This window comes from Bufo bufo, chromosome 3 (assembly GCF_905171765.1).
Source record: "Bufo bufo chromosome 3, aBufBuf1.1, whole genome shotgun sequence".
Classification (NCBI taxonomy): Eukaryota; Metazoa; Chordata; class Amphibia; order Anura; family Bufonidae; genus Bufo; species Bufo bufo.
Window position 1 is genome coordinate 561,464,284 of NC_053391.1, and position 19,617 is coordinate 561,483,900.

The window sequence follows — 19,617 nt, forward strand, 5'->3', positions numbered from 1 at the left end:
CTAATGCATTCTGATTGGAAAAGGATCCGCTCAGAATGCATCAGTTTGCCTCCGATCAGTCACCATTCTGCTCTGGAGGCGGACACCAGAATGCTGGCTGCTTGGCGAAAAACGAAACTGAGCCAAACTGATCCGTCCTGGCGCACAATGTAAGTCAATGGGGACGGATCCGTTTTCTCTGCAACAAATTGGCACAATAGAAAACTGATCCGTCCCCTATTGACTTTCAATGGAGTTCATGACTGATCCGTCTTGGCTATGTAACAGATAATACAAACGGATCCATTCATGACGGATGCATGTGGTTGTATTATTGTAACGGATCTGTTTTTGCAGATCCATGACTGATCCGCCCAAAACGCGAGTCTGAAAGTATCTTTACTGTTAAGTCAGGAAAAATATTACATATTACATGCTCTATCAACTTATACAAGATGTCCGGGTTTTATAAATGTGTTTAACATATGCCTACCCAGTTTTATTCCCTCAGATGACTGTTTTTCTGAACTTTGTTTTCTTCTTCGTGCTGTGTATTGAAGATTTTGAAACATCTTTATTGCTAAGTGGAGAAAGTCAGCAAGCAGCTTAGCTACTGTAGACTGCCTGTGTTCATGTGCCAGTGTCTTGAGAATGCTAAAAGAAAAAAAAAAATTTAAGGGAACCTGTCACCATGAAAATGCTAAATAATTTGCAGCTAGCATGATATAGAGCAGGAGATGCTGAGCCGATTTGATATATAGTTTTGGGAGTGGGAAAGACTAAGTAAAACTTCTAATTTACTCTTTTCAATTCTGCCTCCTTGACTACAAAGTCCAGAGGAAGCACAGATATAAATGAATAAATAAGTTTTACTGAACATTTCCCCTCAAAACTATATATCAATCTGCTTAGCTTCTCCTGCTCTATAACCTGCTGCCTGCAGCTCAGACACCATGTACAACATGACTGGTTCCTGTTAAATGATCGCTAACTGTTCACAAAGCTTTACATAAATCAGTAGTATAAGTGATTATAAGAAACTTTGTAATATATCTTACCAGAGAAATATGGTTTGTTGCCTGTACCAGCTGCTAAATCGGACCGGCTCATAAAGGTATCAGATTACACATGTAAGGCCCCTTTCATAGGAGCGAGTTTTCTGCTCAGGTGCGATGCATGAAGTGAACATATAGCACCCACACTGAATCATGACCCATTCATTTTAAATGGGTCTGTGCACATGTGTGTTGTGTTTTTTACATTATTTCTGCATTGCGTGAGAATCGCTGCATGTTCTATATTCTGCGTTTTTCACGCAGCCCTGGCCCCATAGAAGTGAATGGGCTTCAGTGAAAAACGTATTGCATCCGGATATAACCTGGATGCAATGCATTTTTCCCTGATGGTTGCTAGGAGATGTTTGTAAATCTTCATTTATTTATTTTATTTATTTTTTCATGTGCTCGAAAAATGCATCAAAACTGAATGCACCAGCTTGGAAAAAAACTGAAACACTGAACGTAATTGCAGACAAAACTGACTGAACTTGTGAAATGGTGCAAGTTTCACTAAACGCATCCTGACACAATCTGCATCCTTCGTGTGAAAGAGGCCCAACAGAAGTCTGTGGAGAGGGGAGGAGTAGGAGTGAGCAAGAACTGAGTGAGACAGGACAGCAAAATTCAGCCAGCTTAATAGACGGTTTCCATCTTAGCCCAAGTGCTTTATTTACATCCATACAAGTCTGTATATATCCTCCATAATCCTGGTGCTGCTTCTGCCCGGGTAAGAGTCTCCATCCACCAGTTGTGAGAGAACGGCTAACTAGAGATCTATTATAGAGGAGAGAACTGCTACAAATGCCAGAAACAGGTCATATAGTGTTATTCCTCATAAACACACATTGTACTATTGACTAATGAAAAGCTTATTGAAAACTAGGTGCGCTGGAAAGAGGCTGTCTGTCTTGTTAAAAGGGTCGCCTAAGCTGAAACAGGGTATCCTGATGAATAGACAATTAGTGAACAACTCAATTCTGCGGCAGAAATCATTCAGTTGCCCACAGGAGAAATAAAGAATTGCATGTTTAATGTTGAAATCTAAGGGCTGTCCATAGCAAGAAATGGTCTTTGCCTAATAGATTGCTGAACAGTATACTACCCTTCTGTTAGCTCAAAATCCCTGAGGCTGGGTTCACACGGGCGTTGCGGGAAAATGTGTGGGCGCGTTGCGGGAACACCCACGATTTTTCCGCGTGAGTGCAAAACATTGTAATGCGTTTTGCACTCGCGTGAGAAAAATCGCGCATGTTTGGTACCCAAACTTCTTCACAGAAGTTCGGGCTTGGGATCGGTGTTCTGTAGATTGTATTATTTCCCCTTATAACATAGTTATAAGGGAAAATAATAGCATTCTGAATACAGAATGCATAGTAAACTAGCGCTGGAGGGGTTAAAAAAAATAAAAATAAATTATTTAACTCACCTTAGTCCACTTGATCGCGTAGCCCGGCATCTCCTTCTGTCTCCTTTGCTGAACAGGACCTGTGGTGAGCATTAATTACAGGTAAAGGACCTTTGGTGACGTCACTCCGGTCATCACATGATCCATCACCATGGTAAAAGATCATGTGATGACCGGAGTGACGTCACCAAAGGTCCTTTACCTGTAATTAATGCTCACCACGGGTCCTATTCAGCAAAGGAGACAGAAGGAGAGGCCGGGCCGCGATCAAGTGGACTAAGGTGAGTTAAATTATTTTTTTATATTTTTTTAACCCCTCCAGCGCTAGTTTACTATGCATTCTGAAAATAATAATGATCGGGTCTCCATCCCGATCATCTCCTAGCAACCGTGCGTGAAAATCGCACCGCATCCGCACTTGCTTGCGATTTTCACGCAAGCCCATTCACTTCTATGGGGCCTGCGTTGCGTTAAAAATGCAGAATGTAGAGCATGCTGCGATTTTCACGCAACGCACAAGTGATGCGTGAAAATCACCGCTCATCTGAACAGCCCCATTGAAATGAATGGGTCGGGATTCAGTGTGGGTGCAATGCGTTCACCTACCGCATTGCACCAGCGCGGAAATCTCGCCCGTGTGAACGCAGCCTAATAGAGTATTTAAACCAGACAACCCCTTTTAGGTCAGTGCCTACTACACTAGAAAGCCTATTGCAATGCTGCATTGTCTCCTGACTTCTTATGATATCGCAGGGTGGAGCATGTTTATCAAAGATGGTGGACACGGACACAAGTATCTGCTCAAAGTTTTATGGCTGCTCTTGATATTTAGACAACTAATAAAAGTAAATTAAGGCATGGCTTATTGAATTAAGCTCATCAAACAATTGTCACTGGATTGTGAAAATAAAGGTATTTTAAATCTCCATGACAAGCAATATCCACACCTGTCTAATAAAGTCTTTTACATGACATTTGCATTTGGATCTCTGGGCCCAGGATGCTCGGATATGCTAGAAGAACACCTAAAGTGCCAACTGAGGACTTGACTGAGGAGCGACTGCCCGAGGCTGCTCTATTTCTAGAGCAGGAGACCTGTCATTTTATGCTCTCACCTGCTATTTACCAGGGGCAGCTGGTGGATGTTGACTCTTTGCCTCGTAACCAGTCTTTCTTTTACAATGTGAAGGCGAGGACATCACAAACTGATATACTCCGAACACCTGCTGTTTTCCCTCAGTATGATTGTAAAGCTTGTTTTATGCCTCCTGTTTTGTCCTCCACTAGGGATAGATGTTAAACGTTAATGCCAGCATTGTGTTAGTACGTGCCCTGACCATCTGTCTGAGAGCTGCTCTGCCATCTTGGAATAGTAAGACTTTCTTGCTGACTGACGATAATGTGCATTATTGATGTTTTTTCTGTACAGTCTAGCACAAATCTGTGAACAAAGTACAAAAATTTATTGTAATTTTTTGGATAACCCTAAGGCCTCATGCACATGACTGTATGCATTTTGAATTCCGCAAAAAACTGATCTGCACAAAGTACAGATGACATCCGTGTGCATACACTCTGGTAATTATTAACCCTTTCTACCCCGGGCCAGTTTTCTACTTCCTGCCCAGGCCATTTTTTGCAAATTAGACATGTCACTTTGTGGTAATAACTTTGGAACCCTTTTACTTATCCAAGCCATTTTAAAACAATTTTCTCGTGACACATTGTACTTCAGGACAGTGCTAAATTTGAGTCAATATATTTTTCCTTTATTTATAAAAAAAAAAAAATCTAAATAATTTGGAAAAATTCACAATTTTTTTTAATTTGAATTTCTCTATTTCTGCTTTATGTTGGCATCATTTTGTTAAATGTCATTTAATTTTTTTAGAAGTTTAGAAGCCATTTTTCTAATTTTCAACAAAATTTCCCAAACCATTTTTTTAAGCTCCAATTCAGTTATAAAGTGATTTTGAGGGCTTACATAATGGAAACCAACCATAAATGACCCCATTTTAGAAACTACACCCCTCAAATTATTCAAAACTGATGTTATAAACTTTGTTAACCCTTTAGGTGTTCATCAAGAATTAAAGGAAAATGGAAGTGAAATTTAAAAATTTCATTTGTTATGCAGATTTTTCATGTTAATAATTTTTTTCTTGCAACACAGCAAGTGTCAACAGCAAACTAAACATCAATATGCATTACTCGGATTCTGCAGTTTACAGAAATACCCCATACGTGGTGGTAAAACTGTTCTATGGGCACGTGGCAGTGGTCGGAAGGAAAGGAGCGCCATATGGGTTTTGCTAGTATTTGAAGAGACACTGACGTACCTCCTACAGTGGAAACCCTCAAAAAGTGACCCCATTTTGGAAACTACACCCTTCAAAGAATATATTAAGGGGGGTACTGAGCACTTAGACCCCCTAAGCATTTTACGGAATTTGAAAACACTTGGCTGTGAAAATGAAAAGTTTACTTTCTTCCAATAAAATGTTGCTTTAACCCCAAATTTTTCATTTTTTCAAGGGGTAACAGGAGAAAAAGCATCCAAATTTTTTTACCCATTTTCTTTTGAATATGGCAACACCCCATATGTGGTGGTAAACTGCTGTGGGGGCACATGGCAGGACTCAGAGTGGAAGGAGCACCATATGGCTTTTGCAGCGCAGATTTTGATGGATTGGTTTATGGGCGCTATTGTTTTTTTTTTTTTTTGGAGTGATTGTCTTATGTGAGGGCTCATTTTTTGCGGGATGAGGTGACCTTTTCATTGGTACCATTTCAGGATACATAAGACTTTTTGATCGCTTAGTATTACACTTTTTGTGAGGCAAGGTGACAAAAAATGGCTGTTTTGGCAGTTTCTTTAAAAAAAATTTAAAGCATTCACCTGAGGGGGCATCTTATGTGATTTTTTATAGAACAGGTTGTTACGGATGTGACGATACCTAAAATGTATATAATTTTTTTTTTTGTTACGTTTTACACAGTAAATGCATTTTTTTGCAGAATTAAAGAGCCATATTATTTTTATTTTTTGGCCAATTGTCTTAGGTAGGATCTTATTTTTTGCGGGATAAGATGACTGTTTTATTGGTACCATTTTGGGCTAAATACGCCTTTTTGTGAGGGAAGGTGACCACAAATGTTTTTTTTTTTTTTACTGCATTCACCTGACAGTGTGGATCATGTGATATTTTTATAGAGTCGGTCGATACGGATGCGACAATACCTAATATGTATACTTAGAAGAAAGGGGAGGGACCCCGGGTGTCCGAGAGAAAGGGAAGGACAATGCCCACCCAGTGTAATCACAAGAGACACCCGTAGAGAATAACTCTACAAGTGAGGGTTAATGCTCTGGCATTGGTGTTCTCACCGATGTCGGCGCATACAGCAGGGGTCCGGCAGCTGATCGGGTGGGAGCAGCTTCTGCCCCCGCCCGATCAGTGCGCCATAGTACTAAGGTGCTGGTCGGGAAGTCACATATGATACTCTCCTTTTTCATCTTTTTAGTTGCAAATCCTCTAATTTTCGGCTCCTCTTTTGCCATCCAAGATGGTTACACCAGTCTTCAGACTACCCGATGCACACTGTGCGTTTGATAGCATGTAAACAGTGCTAGCCAATCCAAGAGCAGGGCTGGACCTGCAGGAAGTGTCTTGGGCTACCCAATGCACGGTATACATCAGGCAGTCTGAGAAACGATGCTGCCATCTTGGATGGCAGAAGAGGAATCTAAGAGTTAACAGATCTGCAGCTAAAAAGATGAAAAGAAGGTCACCATGTAAGACTACGTCCACACGACATGATCGAACACACTTAATTTTATGGCCATTTTGCATCAATGTGTGCACTCATTTTCTGCCCATGTACCAGTTTTAATATCTGATTTGCGTTAAAAATGAATGTATTTAAGGACCTGTGCTCATGTGACATCATCTCGCTTGGAGTGCAGGTCCTGCTGCGTCAAGTGAGGAGCGAGTGTTCCGGTGCGTGCAAGGAATTTTTGATAATGTTATTTGTCATTTTCCATGTCACTATCTATATTTAAACAAAAAAACATAAATCCTACAGTTTTAGCTTTGGCCACTAACAATAGACTCCACCTCTTAATCTGTACAGATGCCGGCCCTGAGTGAATGTACAAAGAGGGTTCGGACCGTGCGTATCGTAAATAGACGGTATAAAACAGTTTTTTTCTCTTTCTCCCTTCAAAAAGGTACAGAGGTCTGCAGATCTCCTATTTGTGGATATCCTGCAACTTGTAAAAGAATACAATAGTGTAAATCCGTATGGTTGTGCTGCCCTGTAATGCACAGATTGTACTTACACGGCACTCCACCAACAGGCGTATCAAAGGTATCCTCCGCAGCTTGTTTAATTCTTCGTGGCGAAGGTCCACGTTCACACGCAAGTACACAGGGCTCAACCACTGACTTAATTACAGCACACACCAGATGGGTCTGCTAATGTTCCCAACTTCTTTTGATTCAGAAATTTCTGTGGATACAAGTGGCTCCCACCATAGTGAAGCTCTGATAACTATTTAAAAGGTTTATTCAGTACATACTTACAAACATGCACTTTAAAATCGCTTTAAAAAATCCCAGCGTCTTTTTCCTTGCCCGACCCAGGTTTCGCTCCTTGAGCTTCGTCAGGGGCACAGGCCCTGAGTGAATGTTTAATCTTGCGCCGCGCCGTTCAGTACGGCGCAGGCATAGTGAAGGAAGGACACTCACTGGCTGACAACTTCCTTACTGAGCCTGTGCTGAATACTAAATGGCGCAGGCGCGAGATTTTACATGCACCCAGGGCCAGCAGGAGGATGCGAACCCTGCCTGGCTCTGTCAATCAAGACTTGGAGGGCGGTGACAGGTGGGAGAACGGAGCCTCTAGGATCAGGAGCAACCCCCCCCCCCCCCCTGCTCAAAGCAGCTAATTTGCTTATTATAAAAGTTACATTTATGGAGTAACGGGGGCATAGATAAAACAAGAAATAGGCTAGTTAGGTTCAGCTGAAATTAGCACATTGCTGTCAGCCAGTTTAATTTAGGTATTTCTGGTGACAGAAACCCTTTAAACCCCTGATTCCTCTGCACCAGGTCGCTCAGACGGTTTGAAGAGAGGCTAAAAAACTTGCCAATTTTTCTGATGTAATAGCAGATATGCCGTGATGGCAAAACCAGTGTTTATCACAACTGTGTAGTGTTCTTGGAACAGATATCATAGCAAGCAGTGGGATTTTGGCTCCTGGGTAATCTCTTTGTACAGAATGCGTCATTACTTTTTACTGACTTGATGACTAAATACGGAATCCCTTGCACTGCATTTTTCCCTTATTTGCCTCTAGGATCTGACCTAGCTACTCAGTTTCTGGCCCCGCATGAGTCTTTTTCACACTATCCTCTAATCGCTGTCTTTAAAACTTGGGGACCAAGAGGACTAGTATCAGTTCTCTACATGGACTTACTACAAAATGAGCCCACCAGTACACCACTCGATAAATTGAAATTACAAATCCGAACACTCACTGATTCATTAATAAATGATTCATTACAGTTACCATCAGTTAACAACAGGCGCACTGAATTATAAATTATATTCATCAAACATACCTCACTCCAATCAGACTGTATAGGATGGGCAGGGTGTCTACTATTGCCAGAGGCCTAATTATAATTCATAGGGCCCCCATCAACTAGTGTAAAAAAATTAAAACCGCTCCATAAGTACCAGTAATTGAAGGTATGTATAATAGCTCCAAATATCAAGAAAACCCACATTATAGCAAAAAGACTCTACTTTGTTATTCCCCACAAAAAGGTACAATGTTCTTGGAACTGACTTGACCCCCTCAACCTCTGGGCTCCATAACAAGTGCTATAGCTGCTATGACTATAGTTATGCCCATGACTACAGCATACTCTGGATGTCAGGTACTGGATGCGGACTGCTGGCACATAATTTGGACTTGCACTCCCATTGCTCAGTTCTGGGAAATGGTGACTAAAGTAAATGATAGTGCTTTAAGATGGTATAGTCCTAATACTCCCACTCTGAGCATGTGGAAGTTACAGATTAATCACATCCTACCATATATTGCTTTGGTAGTTTAACATAAATCCCCTCTTAAAGGGGTTATCCGTGTTCAGAGCTGAACCCGGACATACCCATATTTTCACCCATTGCCATTTCATGCTCCGATGCTCTCCTTTGCCCTGTGCAGAATAGCGCAGAGCAAAGGCATGGCAATACATGTCATATATGCCCCCCACATAAACACCATTTAACACAAGATAACTAAACATAAATAAAAACACAGAATGTGGAGGTAAAAAATAGGACATGGCATGTTTATTAAACAAACTTTAATGGTTGGGAGAAGAGAAAGGTAGGTTTATTAAACAAACTTTACCAAACCACATATGAGCCTAGTCAAAAAAAACTCAGACTCAATTAACCATAAATATATATACATCAGAGTCCATCTCATCACGGGATGACTATCGTTAAACCACCCATTGCAAAACCATGGCCACAACCAACAGAATGGAGTGGGTGGGAGGGGGCACGCAGGATCCGGCTCCACAGTCAGGCGCAGATCAAATGCAATCCGCTAATCTCGGATACTTATAGCCTGCTTCAAAACCTCTCCACCAATTAGACCCTTGTTACCAGGGTCCGGGTAACCCTACCCAGAGCCCTGGGAGACTAGGTCATTTACATTGACCAATTAAGGATAAATCACTGGGCAGAATAAAACTTCTGCCCAGTGACTCCAGAAAGAGCGGGAAATCTTTTCCCTCCATAACCTTAAGCTCAAAATGTCTATCTTATCACTGGGCAGAAAACCTATTCCACCCAGAGACAAGATAATGGCTAATAGGCAATGACAGTATTGCCATGTGAACAGCTCCATAATGTCCGGGGCTCTTCCATTTTCAGGAGATCGGGTGACGTAAAATGGCTAGGGCAGCACTAAAGTCAGCCCATCAGAGCTGGTGACGTCACCGAACAGCAGTGCATTGTAAATAAAAAAGCCCTTGTCCTATGCGATCCAGCGCAGGGCAAGGTAGCGCATTGGAGCATGAAATGCTAAATCAGTGGGGCTGCTTGGGTGAACAAATGGGTATGTCCGGATTCAGCTCTTAACCCGGACAACCCCTTTAAAGAGGTTGTGCAAGAATTGGGGGTTTTGTCAACCCCCCCCTCCTCCACACTTGGCTAGCTTACTTACATGCTTAAAGGGAAGCTTACTTACGTGCTTCTTGGCGCTGGCTCCACAGCCAGTCACTAGCCACTGCAGAGACTGGATCCCCTTGGGTCATGTGACCATTTGTCATGATATAAGGAGAGCCAATCACCGCCGCAGCTGGTGACTGGCTGTAGGCGATGTCAAACAGGATGTTGACATCGAAGAAGCCCTGTGGAGCATCGCAGGCCGTGAGGAGAAGGAGCAGGGAGTCAGCACCAGAAAGCAGGTAAGTAAGCTTCCCTTTACAGGTCCAACCAAGTGGATGGGTTTGCTAACCCACAACAGCAATTTTTAAGTCTTGCCACACAGGGGCGTAGCTAGAAATGCATGGGCCCCATAGCAAAAAAAAATTATGGCCCCCCCCTGTGCCATCCACAGATCCCCCTCCCCTAAATAGTGCCATCCACAGATCCCCCTCCCCTAAATAGTGCCATCCACAGATCCCCCTCCCCTAAATAGTGCCATCAACAGATCCCCCTCCCCTAAATAGTGCCACCCACAGATCTCCCTCCCCTAAATAGTGCCATCAACAGATCCCCCTCCCCTAAATAGTGCCATCCACAGATCCCCCTCCCCTAAACAGTGCCATCCACAGATCCCCCTCCCCTAAATAGTGCCACCCACAGATCTCCCTCCCCTAAATAGTGCCATCAACAGATCCCCCTCCCCTAAATAGTGCCATCCACAGATCCCCCTCCCCTAAATAGTGCCATCAACAGATCCCCCTCCCCTAAATAATGCCACCCACAGATCTCCCTCCCCTAAATAGTGCCATCAACAGATCCCCCTCCCCTAAATAGTGCCATCCACAGATCCCCCTCCCCTAAACAGTGCCATCCACAGATCCCCCTCCCCTAAATAGTGCCACCCACAGATCTCCCTCCCCTAAATAGTGCCATCAACAGATCCCCCTCCCCTAAATAGTGCCATCCACAGATCCCCCTCCCCTAAACAGTGCCATCCACAGATCCCCCTCCCCTAAATAGTGCCATCCACAGATCCTCCTCCCCTAAACAGTGCCATCAACAGATCCCCCTCCCCTAAATAGTGCCATACACAGATCCCCCTCCCCTAAACAGTGCCATCAACAGATCCCTCTCCCCTAAACAGTGCCGTCCACAGATCCCCCTCCCCTAAATAGGGCCATCCACAGATCCCTCTCCCCTAAACAGTGCCGTCCACAGATCCCCCTCCCCTAAATAGTGCCCTCGCAGATCCCCCTCCCCTAAATAGTGCCATCCACAGATCCCCCTCCCCTAAATAGTGCCATCAACAGATCCCCCTCCCCTAAATAGTGCCATCCACAGATCCCCCTCCCCTAAATAGTGCCATCCACAGATCCCCCTCCCCTAAATAGTGCCATCCACAGATCCCTCTCCCCTAAACAGTGCCATCCACAGATCCCCCTCCCCTAAATAGTGCCATCCACAGATCCCCCTCCCCTAAATAGTGCCATCCACAGATCCCCCTCCCCTAAATAGTGCCATCCACAGATCCCCCTCCCCTAAATAGTGCCATCCACAGATCCCTCTCCCCTAAACAGTGCCATCCACAGATCCCCCTCCCCTAAATAGTGCCATCCACAGATCCCCCTCCCCTAAATAGTGCCATCCACAGATCCCCTTCCCCTAAATAGTGCCATCCACAGATCCCCCTCCCCTAAATAGTGCCATCAACAGATTCCCCCTCCCCTAAATAGTGCCATACACAGATCCCCCTCCCCTAAACAGTGCCATCCACAGTATCAGGTGCCTCTCTCCCCCCCCATGTGCCAGTATCAGGTGCCAACCCCCCCCCCCCCCAGGTGCCAGTATCAGGTCAGGTGCCAACCCCCCTCCCCCCATGTGCCAGTATCAAGTGCCCCCCCGCTCCCCCCATGGCAGTAACAGTCGGGTATTAAAAAAAAATTAAATAAACACTTCTACTTACCTCCATGTCAGCGATGCGATGCAGCCTCTTCCTGTGTCCCGCCCTGTATGTCCATATATGGAGTCAGTGCTTGTATTTCAGAAAAGGTTTCTGCTCGGATTCGAACCCACGACCTTCTGTATCAGAGGCAAAGCATCTAACCACAAGACCATAAGAGATGCCTTGCTGCTGATTGAAAAAATATGAGACTTCTACTGTTATAGCTGGCTAAGTGTACATCTATACACATGACAGCTGCTCATATATAGAGATATAGCAGAGCTGAGTGTGCTGGGACACCTGTCATATAGAGATATAGCAGTGCTGGGTGTGTTGGGGAAGCTGTCATGTGTATAGATGTACACTTAGCCAGCTATAACAGTAGAAGTCTCATATTTTTTCAATCAGCAGCAAGGCATCTCTTATGGTTGCAATGCTTCCTTTATGGTTGTGAGGGTAAATGCTTTGCCTCTGATACACTGATACATTGGAGGTTGTGGGTTTGAATCCCAGACACATCAGGAGCCTTTAGAATACAGTAAGATTAGATCACATTAGCGAGGGGGCCTGAACATTAAGACTGCTGCTGTGAAGGGGGCCCTGAACATTAAGACAAGAAACGATATTTAACTAACTTGAAAATAAACTGTCGGCCCCGAAGCAGCTGCTTCCCAGGTAGTTACGCCACCTCCTGGCTGCCTAAGTGTAGTGTCTGTGTGTGTTAATAAAAAAAAAAACTGAATGCGGTCGGACGGGCCCCCAGTGGCGTAGGGCCCCATAGCCACTGCTATGGTTGCTATGGCGATCCCTATGCCACTGTTGCCACAGATTCTCAATAGGATTTAGGTCTGAACTATTCTAACACATGAATATGCTTTGATCTAAACCATTCTATTGCAGCTCTGGCTGTATGTCTAGGGAACCTTGTCCTGCTGGAAGGTGAACCTCTGCCCCAGTCTCAAGTCTTTTGCAGCCTCTAACAGGTTTTCCTCAAGGATTGCTCTGTATTTAGCTCCATCATTTTCCCATCAACTCTGACCAGCTTTCCTGTCCCTGCTGAACAAAAGCATCACTACAGCATGATGCTGCCACCACCATGTTTAATGGTGGGGATGGTGTGTTCAGGGTGATGTGCAGTGTTAGTTTTCCGCCACACATAGCATTTTGCAACTTTGGTCTCATCTGACCACAGCATCTTCTTCCACGTGTTTGCTGTGTCTCCTACGTAGCTTGTGGCAAACTGCAAACAAGACTTCTTATGGCTTGCTTTCAAAAATGGCTTTCTTCTTTCCACTCTTCCATTACTAATAGTTGCCCTGTGGACATATTCTATCACCTGAACTGTGGATCTCTGCAGCTCCTGCAGAGTGACCATGGTCCTCTTGGCTACTTCCCTAATTAGTGCTCTCCTTGCCTGGGTTGTCAGTTTAGGTGGGTGGCCATGTCTTGGTAGGTTGTGCCACACTCCATTTTCAGATGATTGATTAAACAGTGCTCCATGAGATGTTCAGAGCCTGGGATATTTTTTTAGAATGTAACTGTGCTTTACACTTCTCCACAACTTTATCCATGACCTGTCTGGTGTGTTCCTTGGTTTTCATGGTGTTGTTTGATCTCTAATGTTCACTAACAAACCTCTGAGGCCTTCACAGGCTGTAGTTATACTGAGTAATACACACTACATAATGGTAAAAATTAGCCCCATAGAGCTCAGTAGACATAACTATAAAAAAGTTATCAGGGGTCAGAATATTTTTTTTTACAAAGTATTTCTTTTTTCAATATGAAAACACAAAAACAACCTACACACAGTATAATGCGGTACATTGTAATCGTAGTGACCTAAAGACTGAAAGGCTGTGAGAGCATGCGGTGGCAGTGTCTCGGCCTTCTGGGTGATTGCCGTGACATGGTTGCCACGCATGCTGTTGCCGGTGGTTACGTGGTTTGGTATGCTTGTGTGTGCACTTCCCCTTTAAGTGGCTTCCTTCCACTGTCTGGTGTTGGAAGAGTTAACTCCCTTCCTAGTGTTTTGTGAACACAGGGTTTATCTGCTGGATGCCTGAAGCTTAGTGTTCCTCAAGCCTTGGTGTATGCTGGTGGTTCACTGTTCCTGGCTTTTACCATCTGTCCAGTGAGGGCCACCCTTGTGGTCATCAATGTTATCCCAGTGTCTCCTTCCCTTCCTGTCCCTATTTGTATGGAGTGGGTTAAGTTCAGGGTGTTTGTATGTCTAGTTTGGTGTTACATGGCTGGTGGTGTTTGGTGTCATGTTTGCTAGACATTCCCCTGTCTTATGTTTATTGCAGCTATGGGTGTCCTGGGTCCCTGTGTGGTTTGTGGTGTGTACTGTGTCCTTTAATGTTGGTGTGGACACCAGCACTAGTGCACGGGTTCCAGTAAGTGTGTCTGTGGCAGGTAAGTGTGTTATGGGTGTTGCTTACCTGCCATCTCCATATGCTGTATGTGTTCCCCTCTCCTTGCAGCCTGGCCTCAGATAGAGACTCCTGTTCCTCCATGACTGGCATGAGCAGCTCGTCTCTTCCCTGCTCCTTGGTGAGGGATTACCAGGGCGACTTAGGGTCTCTAGGACTCCTGAGTATGACTCGTCCTACTATCGGGGTCTGCTCATACGGTGATGAGTCAGGGAGAGGATTAGGGATGTTGTAGGAGGTGACCTGCTCCCGTATTACTCCTTTTGGCCAGGCTGATGCCCTTTTACCCTTTGACACCGCACAGTGCAGGGTTTCCCTCACTCCCCGCCGTGACAGCCGTAGGGATAAAACCCGTAAAACTGTGGCGGAATAGCGTTTTTCTCGAATTACATCCCATTTGGAATTTTTTTTCCCTACTTACCACTACATTGTATGCCATATTAAATGGTGGCATTAGAAAGTACAACTTGTCCCGCACAAAACAAGCCCTCATACAGGTATGTAAAACAGAAAATAAAAAAAAGGTATAGCTCCGGGAAGACAGAGAAGAAAAATAAAACAACCTTCAGTATCCAAGGGGTTAATATTGTGAAATGAATTTATTTACTTTCATAACAATTTAGAAAAGTTGAAAAATGTTAATCATAAATATATTTTATGTTCTATCTAAGCCCCTTATTTATCAACATCAGTGATAAGTAGGGTGTCCTAGTGGTGATAATCAGTTCTCACCTCTCCTGTGCCCTGTCCCTTAGGCTACAGTAACACAACCATATGTGTTTTGCGGTCCGCAAAACACTGATCAGCAAACAATACGGATGATGTCCTTTTGGCATCCGTATTGCCTTTGTTTTTTTTGTTTTTTTGCGGATCCATTGCAACCATGCCTATCCTTGGACAAGCATAGGATATGCTCAATTTTTTTGTGCTGCTACAGAACAGACATACGGATGTGGACAGCACACGGTGTGCTGTCCGCATTTTCTGGGGACCCATTAAAATAATGGGTCCTCATCCAATCTGCAAAAAAAAACGGAATGGACGCGGAAAACAAAATACGTTCGTGTGAATCTAGCCTTATACGAAGTATCGTTATGCTGCTCCAAGGCCCTTAATTACAATGCCTTAATCTTCCTGAGGACTCATGCACACAACCGTATGTATTATGCTGTCAGCAAAACATGGATCCTCAAAAAATAAAGATGATGTCCGTGTACATTCTGCATTTTGCAGGACGGAACAGCTTGGCAATAATAGAACAGTCCTATCGTTGTCCGTTATATGGACAATAATTGGACATGTTCGATTTTTTTGCAGAATGGACATGTGGACATACAGAAACGTTTTTTGGTGGACCCACTAAAAAAATGGAACGGATACGGAAAGAAAATACATTTGTGTGTATGAGCCCTGAACCTGTGCTGCAGATACTGATTAGTAAGTTCCTCCTCTAAAGACCAAAGGAGGAGATTCACTACTGGGCATGCCAGCTGTCATCTCAGAACTGCTAGACAGAACAGGAAAACAGCATGAAAGGGGCTGTCCAGGAATAAGTAACTTTTCACTGGAGCCCGCCGCTGCTTTGCAATGGAAAGAATCATACCTCCTCCTCTCTGTTCTGGTCCTGTGTGCCATCTCCCATGTCCATCTTCTGGTCCACAGCTTGTTTAATTTGTCCCCAGAATGGGCATGGTCACCTGCACTGCTGCAGCCAATAACTGGCTTCAGAGGTGATGTGTCTCCTATGGACAAGTCACCGCTGAATCCAGTCATTGGCTGCAGCGGTGCAGGAGATCATGCAGGAGAGGAAGTAAACAAGCTTCAGGCCAGAAAATGGACACATGGGAGCCGGTGTGCATGAACCAGAAGATGGATAACAGGTAAGTATGAATCTTCCCATAGCAGAGGGAGGCTGCAGCTTCTGTGAAGAGTTATTTATTCCTGGAAAACCCTTTCATGACAAGTACTGGATACAGCAGCTACACTTTTTACATGTTTCTTTTATTCCCAGTCTCTGCATTTCCAGGACCTTTTTTATAGAGCTTTTCTGACTTTCTGAGGACAAATTCATAGATTTCTTACAACTATTAAGTGTATAACAGTGTTTTCCTGTTATTAAATGCATTGTGCATTGCATATTTACTTACAGGATTTTAGAAAATTTCAGGAATATCAGAAATTGTATTCCAATAAATATGGTTTAAGATCTATTTAAGTAGCCTGATTACTTACATGGCAGCAAGAAGAAGTCCAACGTCACTATTTTCCTACAGAAAATTGGTTATTACTAAATTGTTGCCCATTTATGAAGGAGTCAGAGCCGGAGTCGGAGTGTGATAAAAAGCAGGAGTCGGAGTGTGATAAAAAGCAGGAGTCGGACTCAGACCTTTGGCTTACCGACTCCACAGCTCTGCCCATTTGTTTATTCAAGTGCATCCATTAAATTTACCAACCTGCTTGCCAGACTTGTTGCACATTGATGCCTTTGCAAGCAGCAGTGTATGATCCAGGAGGCGTCAAGGAAGTCAGTCAAGCCTAAGTAGAAGAGGTTGGCTCTGAGATTGCAGGACACTTGCCTGCTAAAGAAATGACCAGTGGACACTTCAGAAGAAATTTTACTAAACCTTTTTTCTGAGCTACATACGGGGTTTTCTGAGGTACACTGGTAGGTTCTCTAGCCCCTATAGAGCGGTGAAGTTTTTTTTTTTTTTTTTTCATATGACCTGTAGCCTGCATAACCTATTGAAAGATTCATATTTACCTGTTCTAGTTCTGCGCACTGGCTCACACTCATCTGTCTTCTGGTCCCCTGCTTGTTTTCTTCCGGTCGGCTATGGACATAGTCACCTGCGCCACTGCAGCCAAGGACTGGCTTCAGCGGTAATGTGCTGCCAAAATACTCTGTCTGAATAACCCCTAGCTGGACATAGACATAAGATATCTGTTAGAAGTGATGTTCGCGAACCGCGCGTTTGCATCGCGCCCATTGACTTTAATAGCAGGCGAACCTGAAAAACCTTCAGGTCATATTTGCAGCCACCAAATACAAACTATGAGTACACAAATAGTCCCACAACATGGACAGTGATATACCAGAGGGGGATCATTGGCAAAAATTCCCACAAAAAATATGTATTTTAATTAGGGGCCATATTTATGCGTCTTTAAGGGAAACTCATAAATGTGCCCTGCTGAAGCGTAGAAATTTTTTATTTCCTATCGGTTTGATGTATCCAAATGTGCAGAACTCCACGTTTTTGTATCCTGCAGAGTCCATTTAAAAAAATGCATACGTTAACGTAATTTTTTTTTCTACCATGGAACTGTATGGTGAACGGATGCCACTGTACGGCATCAATCTGAGGCATCTGTTAACAAATACATTTTTGGTATGCATTAAATGGATGGCAAAAATAGGATGTGAACCCAGCCCTAGTGTCAGAATAAGCACCAGTACACAGCGGAGAAGCGTGGCGGAGAGGGGAGGCCGCCATGTACTGACAGAGCGCTACCTGGTCCTGGTGGTCAGGGATGAGGACTTTGTTTCCCAAGGATCATTTTCTACTGGAAAATACAGGGCACAGTATAATACACTAGAATCTATATAATATAAAGATATTAGCAGTACCCCTGAATAATAATACAATTAGGTGGTCATTTATTATATAGAAATACATCTATGTTAGGTGTATTTCTGATACAGATTGTGGCGCAAAGGTCCTTAGCACCGCAATCTGCATATTTTTCCCGCTCATGCCAGGTCTAAAAAAAGGATGGCGTGGGCAGGGAAAGGGATACAGTTATGGCCATCCAGTTATTGGATACCACCGCCATACATTAACCAGATAACACCTCTGTACAGTGACCGGATAACACCGCTATACTGTGACCAGATAAAAGGGTATAAGAGGGCACAGTACAGGGAATGACTAGGGGCACTGAACAGGGTATGGTAAGAGGGAACAATGCAGGGTATAAGGGGGCACAGTGACATGACCCTGTGACATTAGAAGGTCCTTTTCATGAATGTGGTTCATACGCCACCATAATAAGAGGCAGAGGAGTGAGACAGGGGTGTGATTATGTGGCTAGAGATAAAAAATTTAACTGTCAGCCAGTATAGGCCCCAAAAATTAGGCAATAGGCATTCACCTGACAGCAAAGAACTTTGGATTCTGTGGCTGGAGGTACTGTTCTGTCCTAGGGGCTCTATACCGGAAAATAATTGATCAGTTTTATCCCCATGCATTCTGAATGGAGAGCATTCCGTTCAGGATGCATCAGGATGTCTTCAGGTTTTATCTCCAGCCCAAAAAAATGAACACTTGCCGGAATGCCGGATCTGTCATTTTTTTTTTTTACATAGGAATGTATTAGTGCCGGATCCTGCATTCAAAATACTGGAATACTGGATCCATTCGGAGGAAAAAAATGTAAAAATAATAAATGCCGGATCTGTTTTTCCGGATGACACCAGAACGACGGATCCAGCATTTCAATGCATTTGTAAGACGGATCAGGATCCTGATCAGTCTTAAAATGCCATCAGTTGGCATACGTTTTGATGGATCCGGCAGGCAGTTCTGGGGACGGAACTGCCTGCCAGATTCCTCTGCCGCAAGTGTGAAAGTACTCTTAGGCGGTCACAGGATAAATATGTAACTGTCGGCCAGTTCAGGCCCCAAAAATTAGGCATTCACCTGACATAAAAGGCCTTTTATGCCGCTGTATATACATAAGGCAAGGATCATTCTTTGTTCTGGGTGGTGGCAGATATGTGTGGGCTGGCATGAGGAAATTCAATTACACGTGGTCATCACAGGTGTTGAATACCTCCGAGATCCATGCTTCATTCATTTTTAAAAATGTGAGGTAGTCCACACTGTCGTGAGCAAGGCGAGTGCGCTTATCGGTCATGATCTCCCCTGCTGCGCTGAACGTCCTTTCGGACAGGACACTCAACGAGGGGCAAGCCAAGAGTTCCATGGCAAATTGTGCCAGCTCTGGCCACAGGTCAAGCCTGCACACCCAGTAGTCAAGGGTTTCCTCGCTTCTCAGAGCGTCCACTTCGGCCGTTAACCAGATGTAGTCAGACACCTGTCGGTCTAGGCCAGGCATGCTCATCCTGCGGCCCTCCAGCTGTTGCAAAACTACAACTCCCAGCATGCCCGAACAGCCTACAGCTATCAGCCTACAGCAGGGCATCGTAGGAGTTGTAGTTTTACAACAGCTGGAGGGCCGCAGGTTGAGCATGCCTGGTCTAGGCGTTCCCTGAGGGTGGATCCGGAGGGCAGCTGTCGATGGGTTGGCTGCAAGAATGATCTCATACCCGAAGTGACCAACACATCTTCAAACCGCCCTTTTTTTTGCAGTCTCGGTAGGATTGGTACCCGCACCTGTTTCGCGGTGGATTGAAATTACTCTGCCAGTGCCCGCAACAGCAGAATACAGCATCTCTTGCAGCAAGGCCTGGAAATTGTTCTGTGCTGTGGCGGATATGTGTGGGCTGGCATGAGGAAATTCAATTACATGTGGTCATCACAGGTGTTGAATTTCTCCGAGATC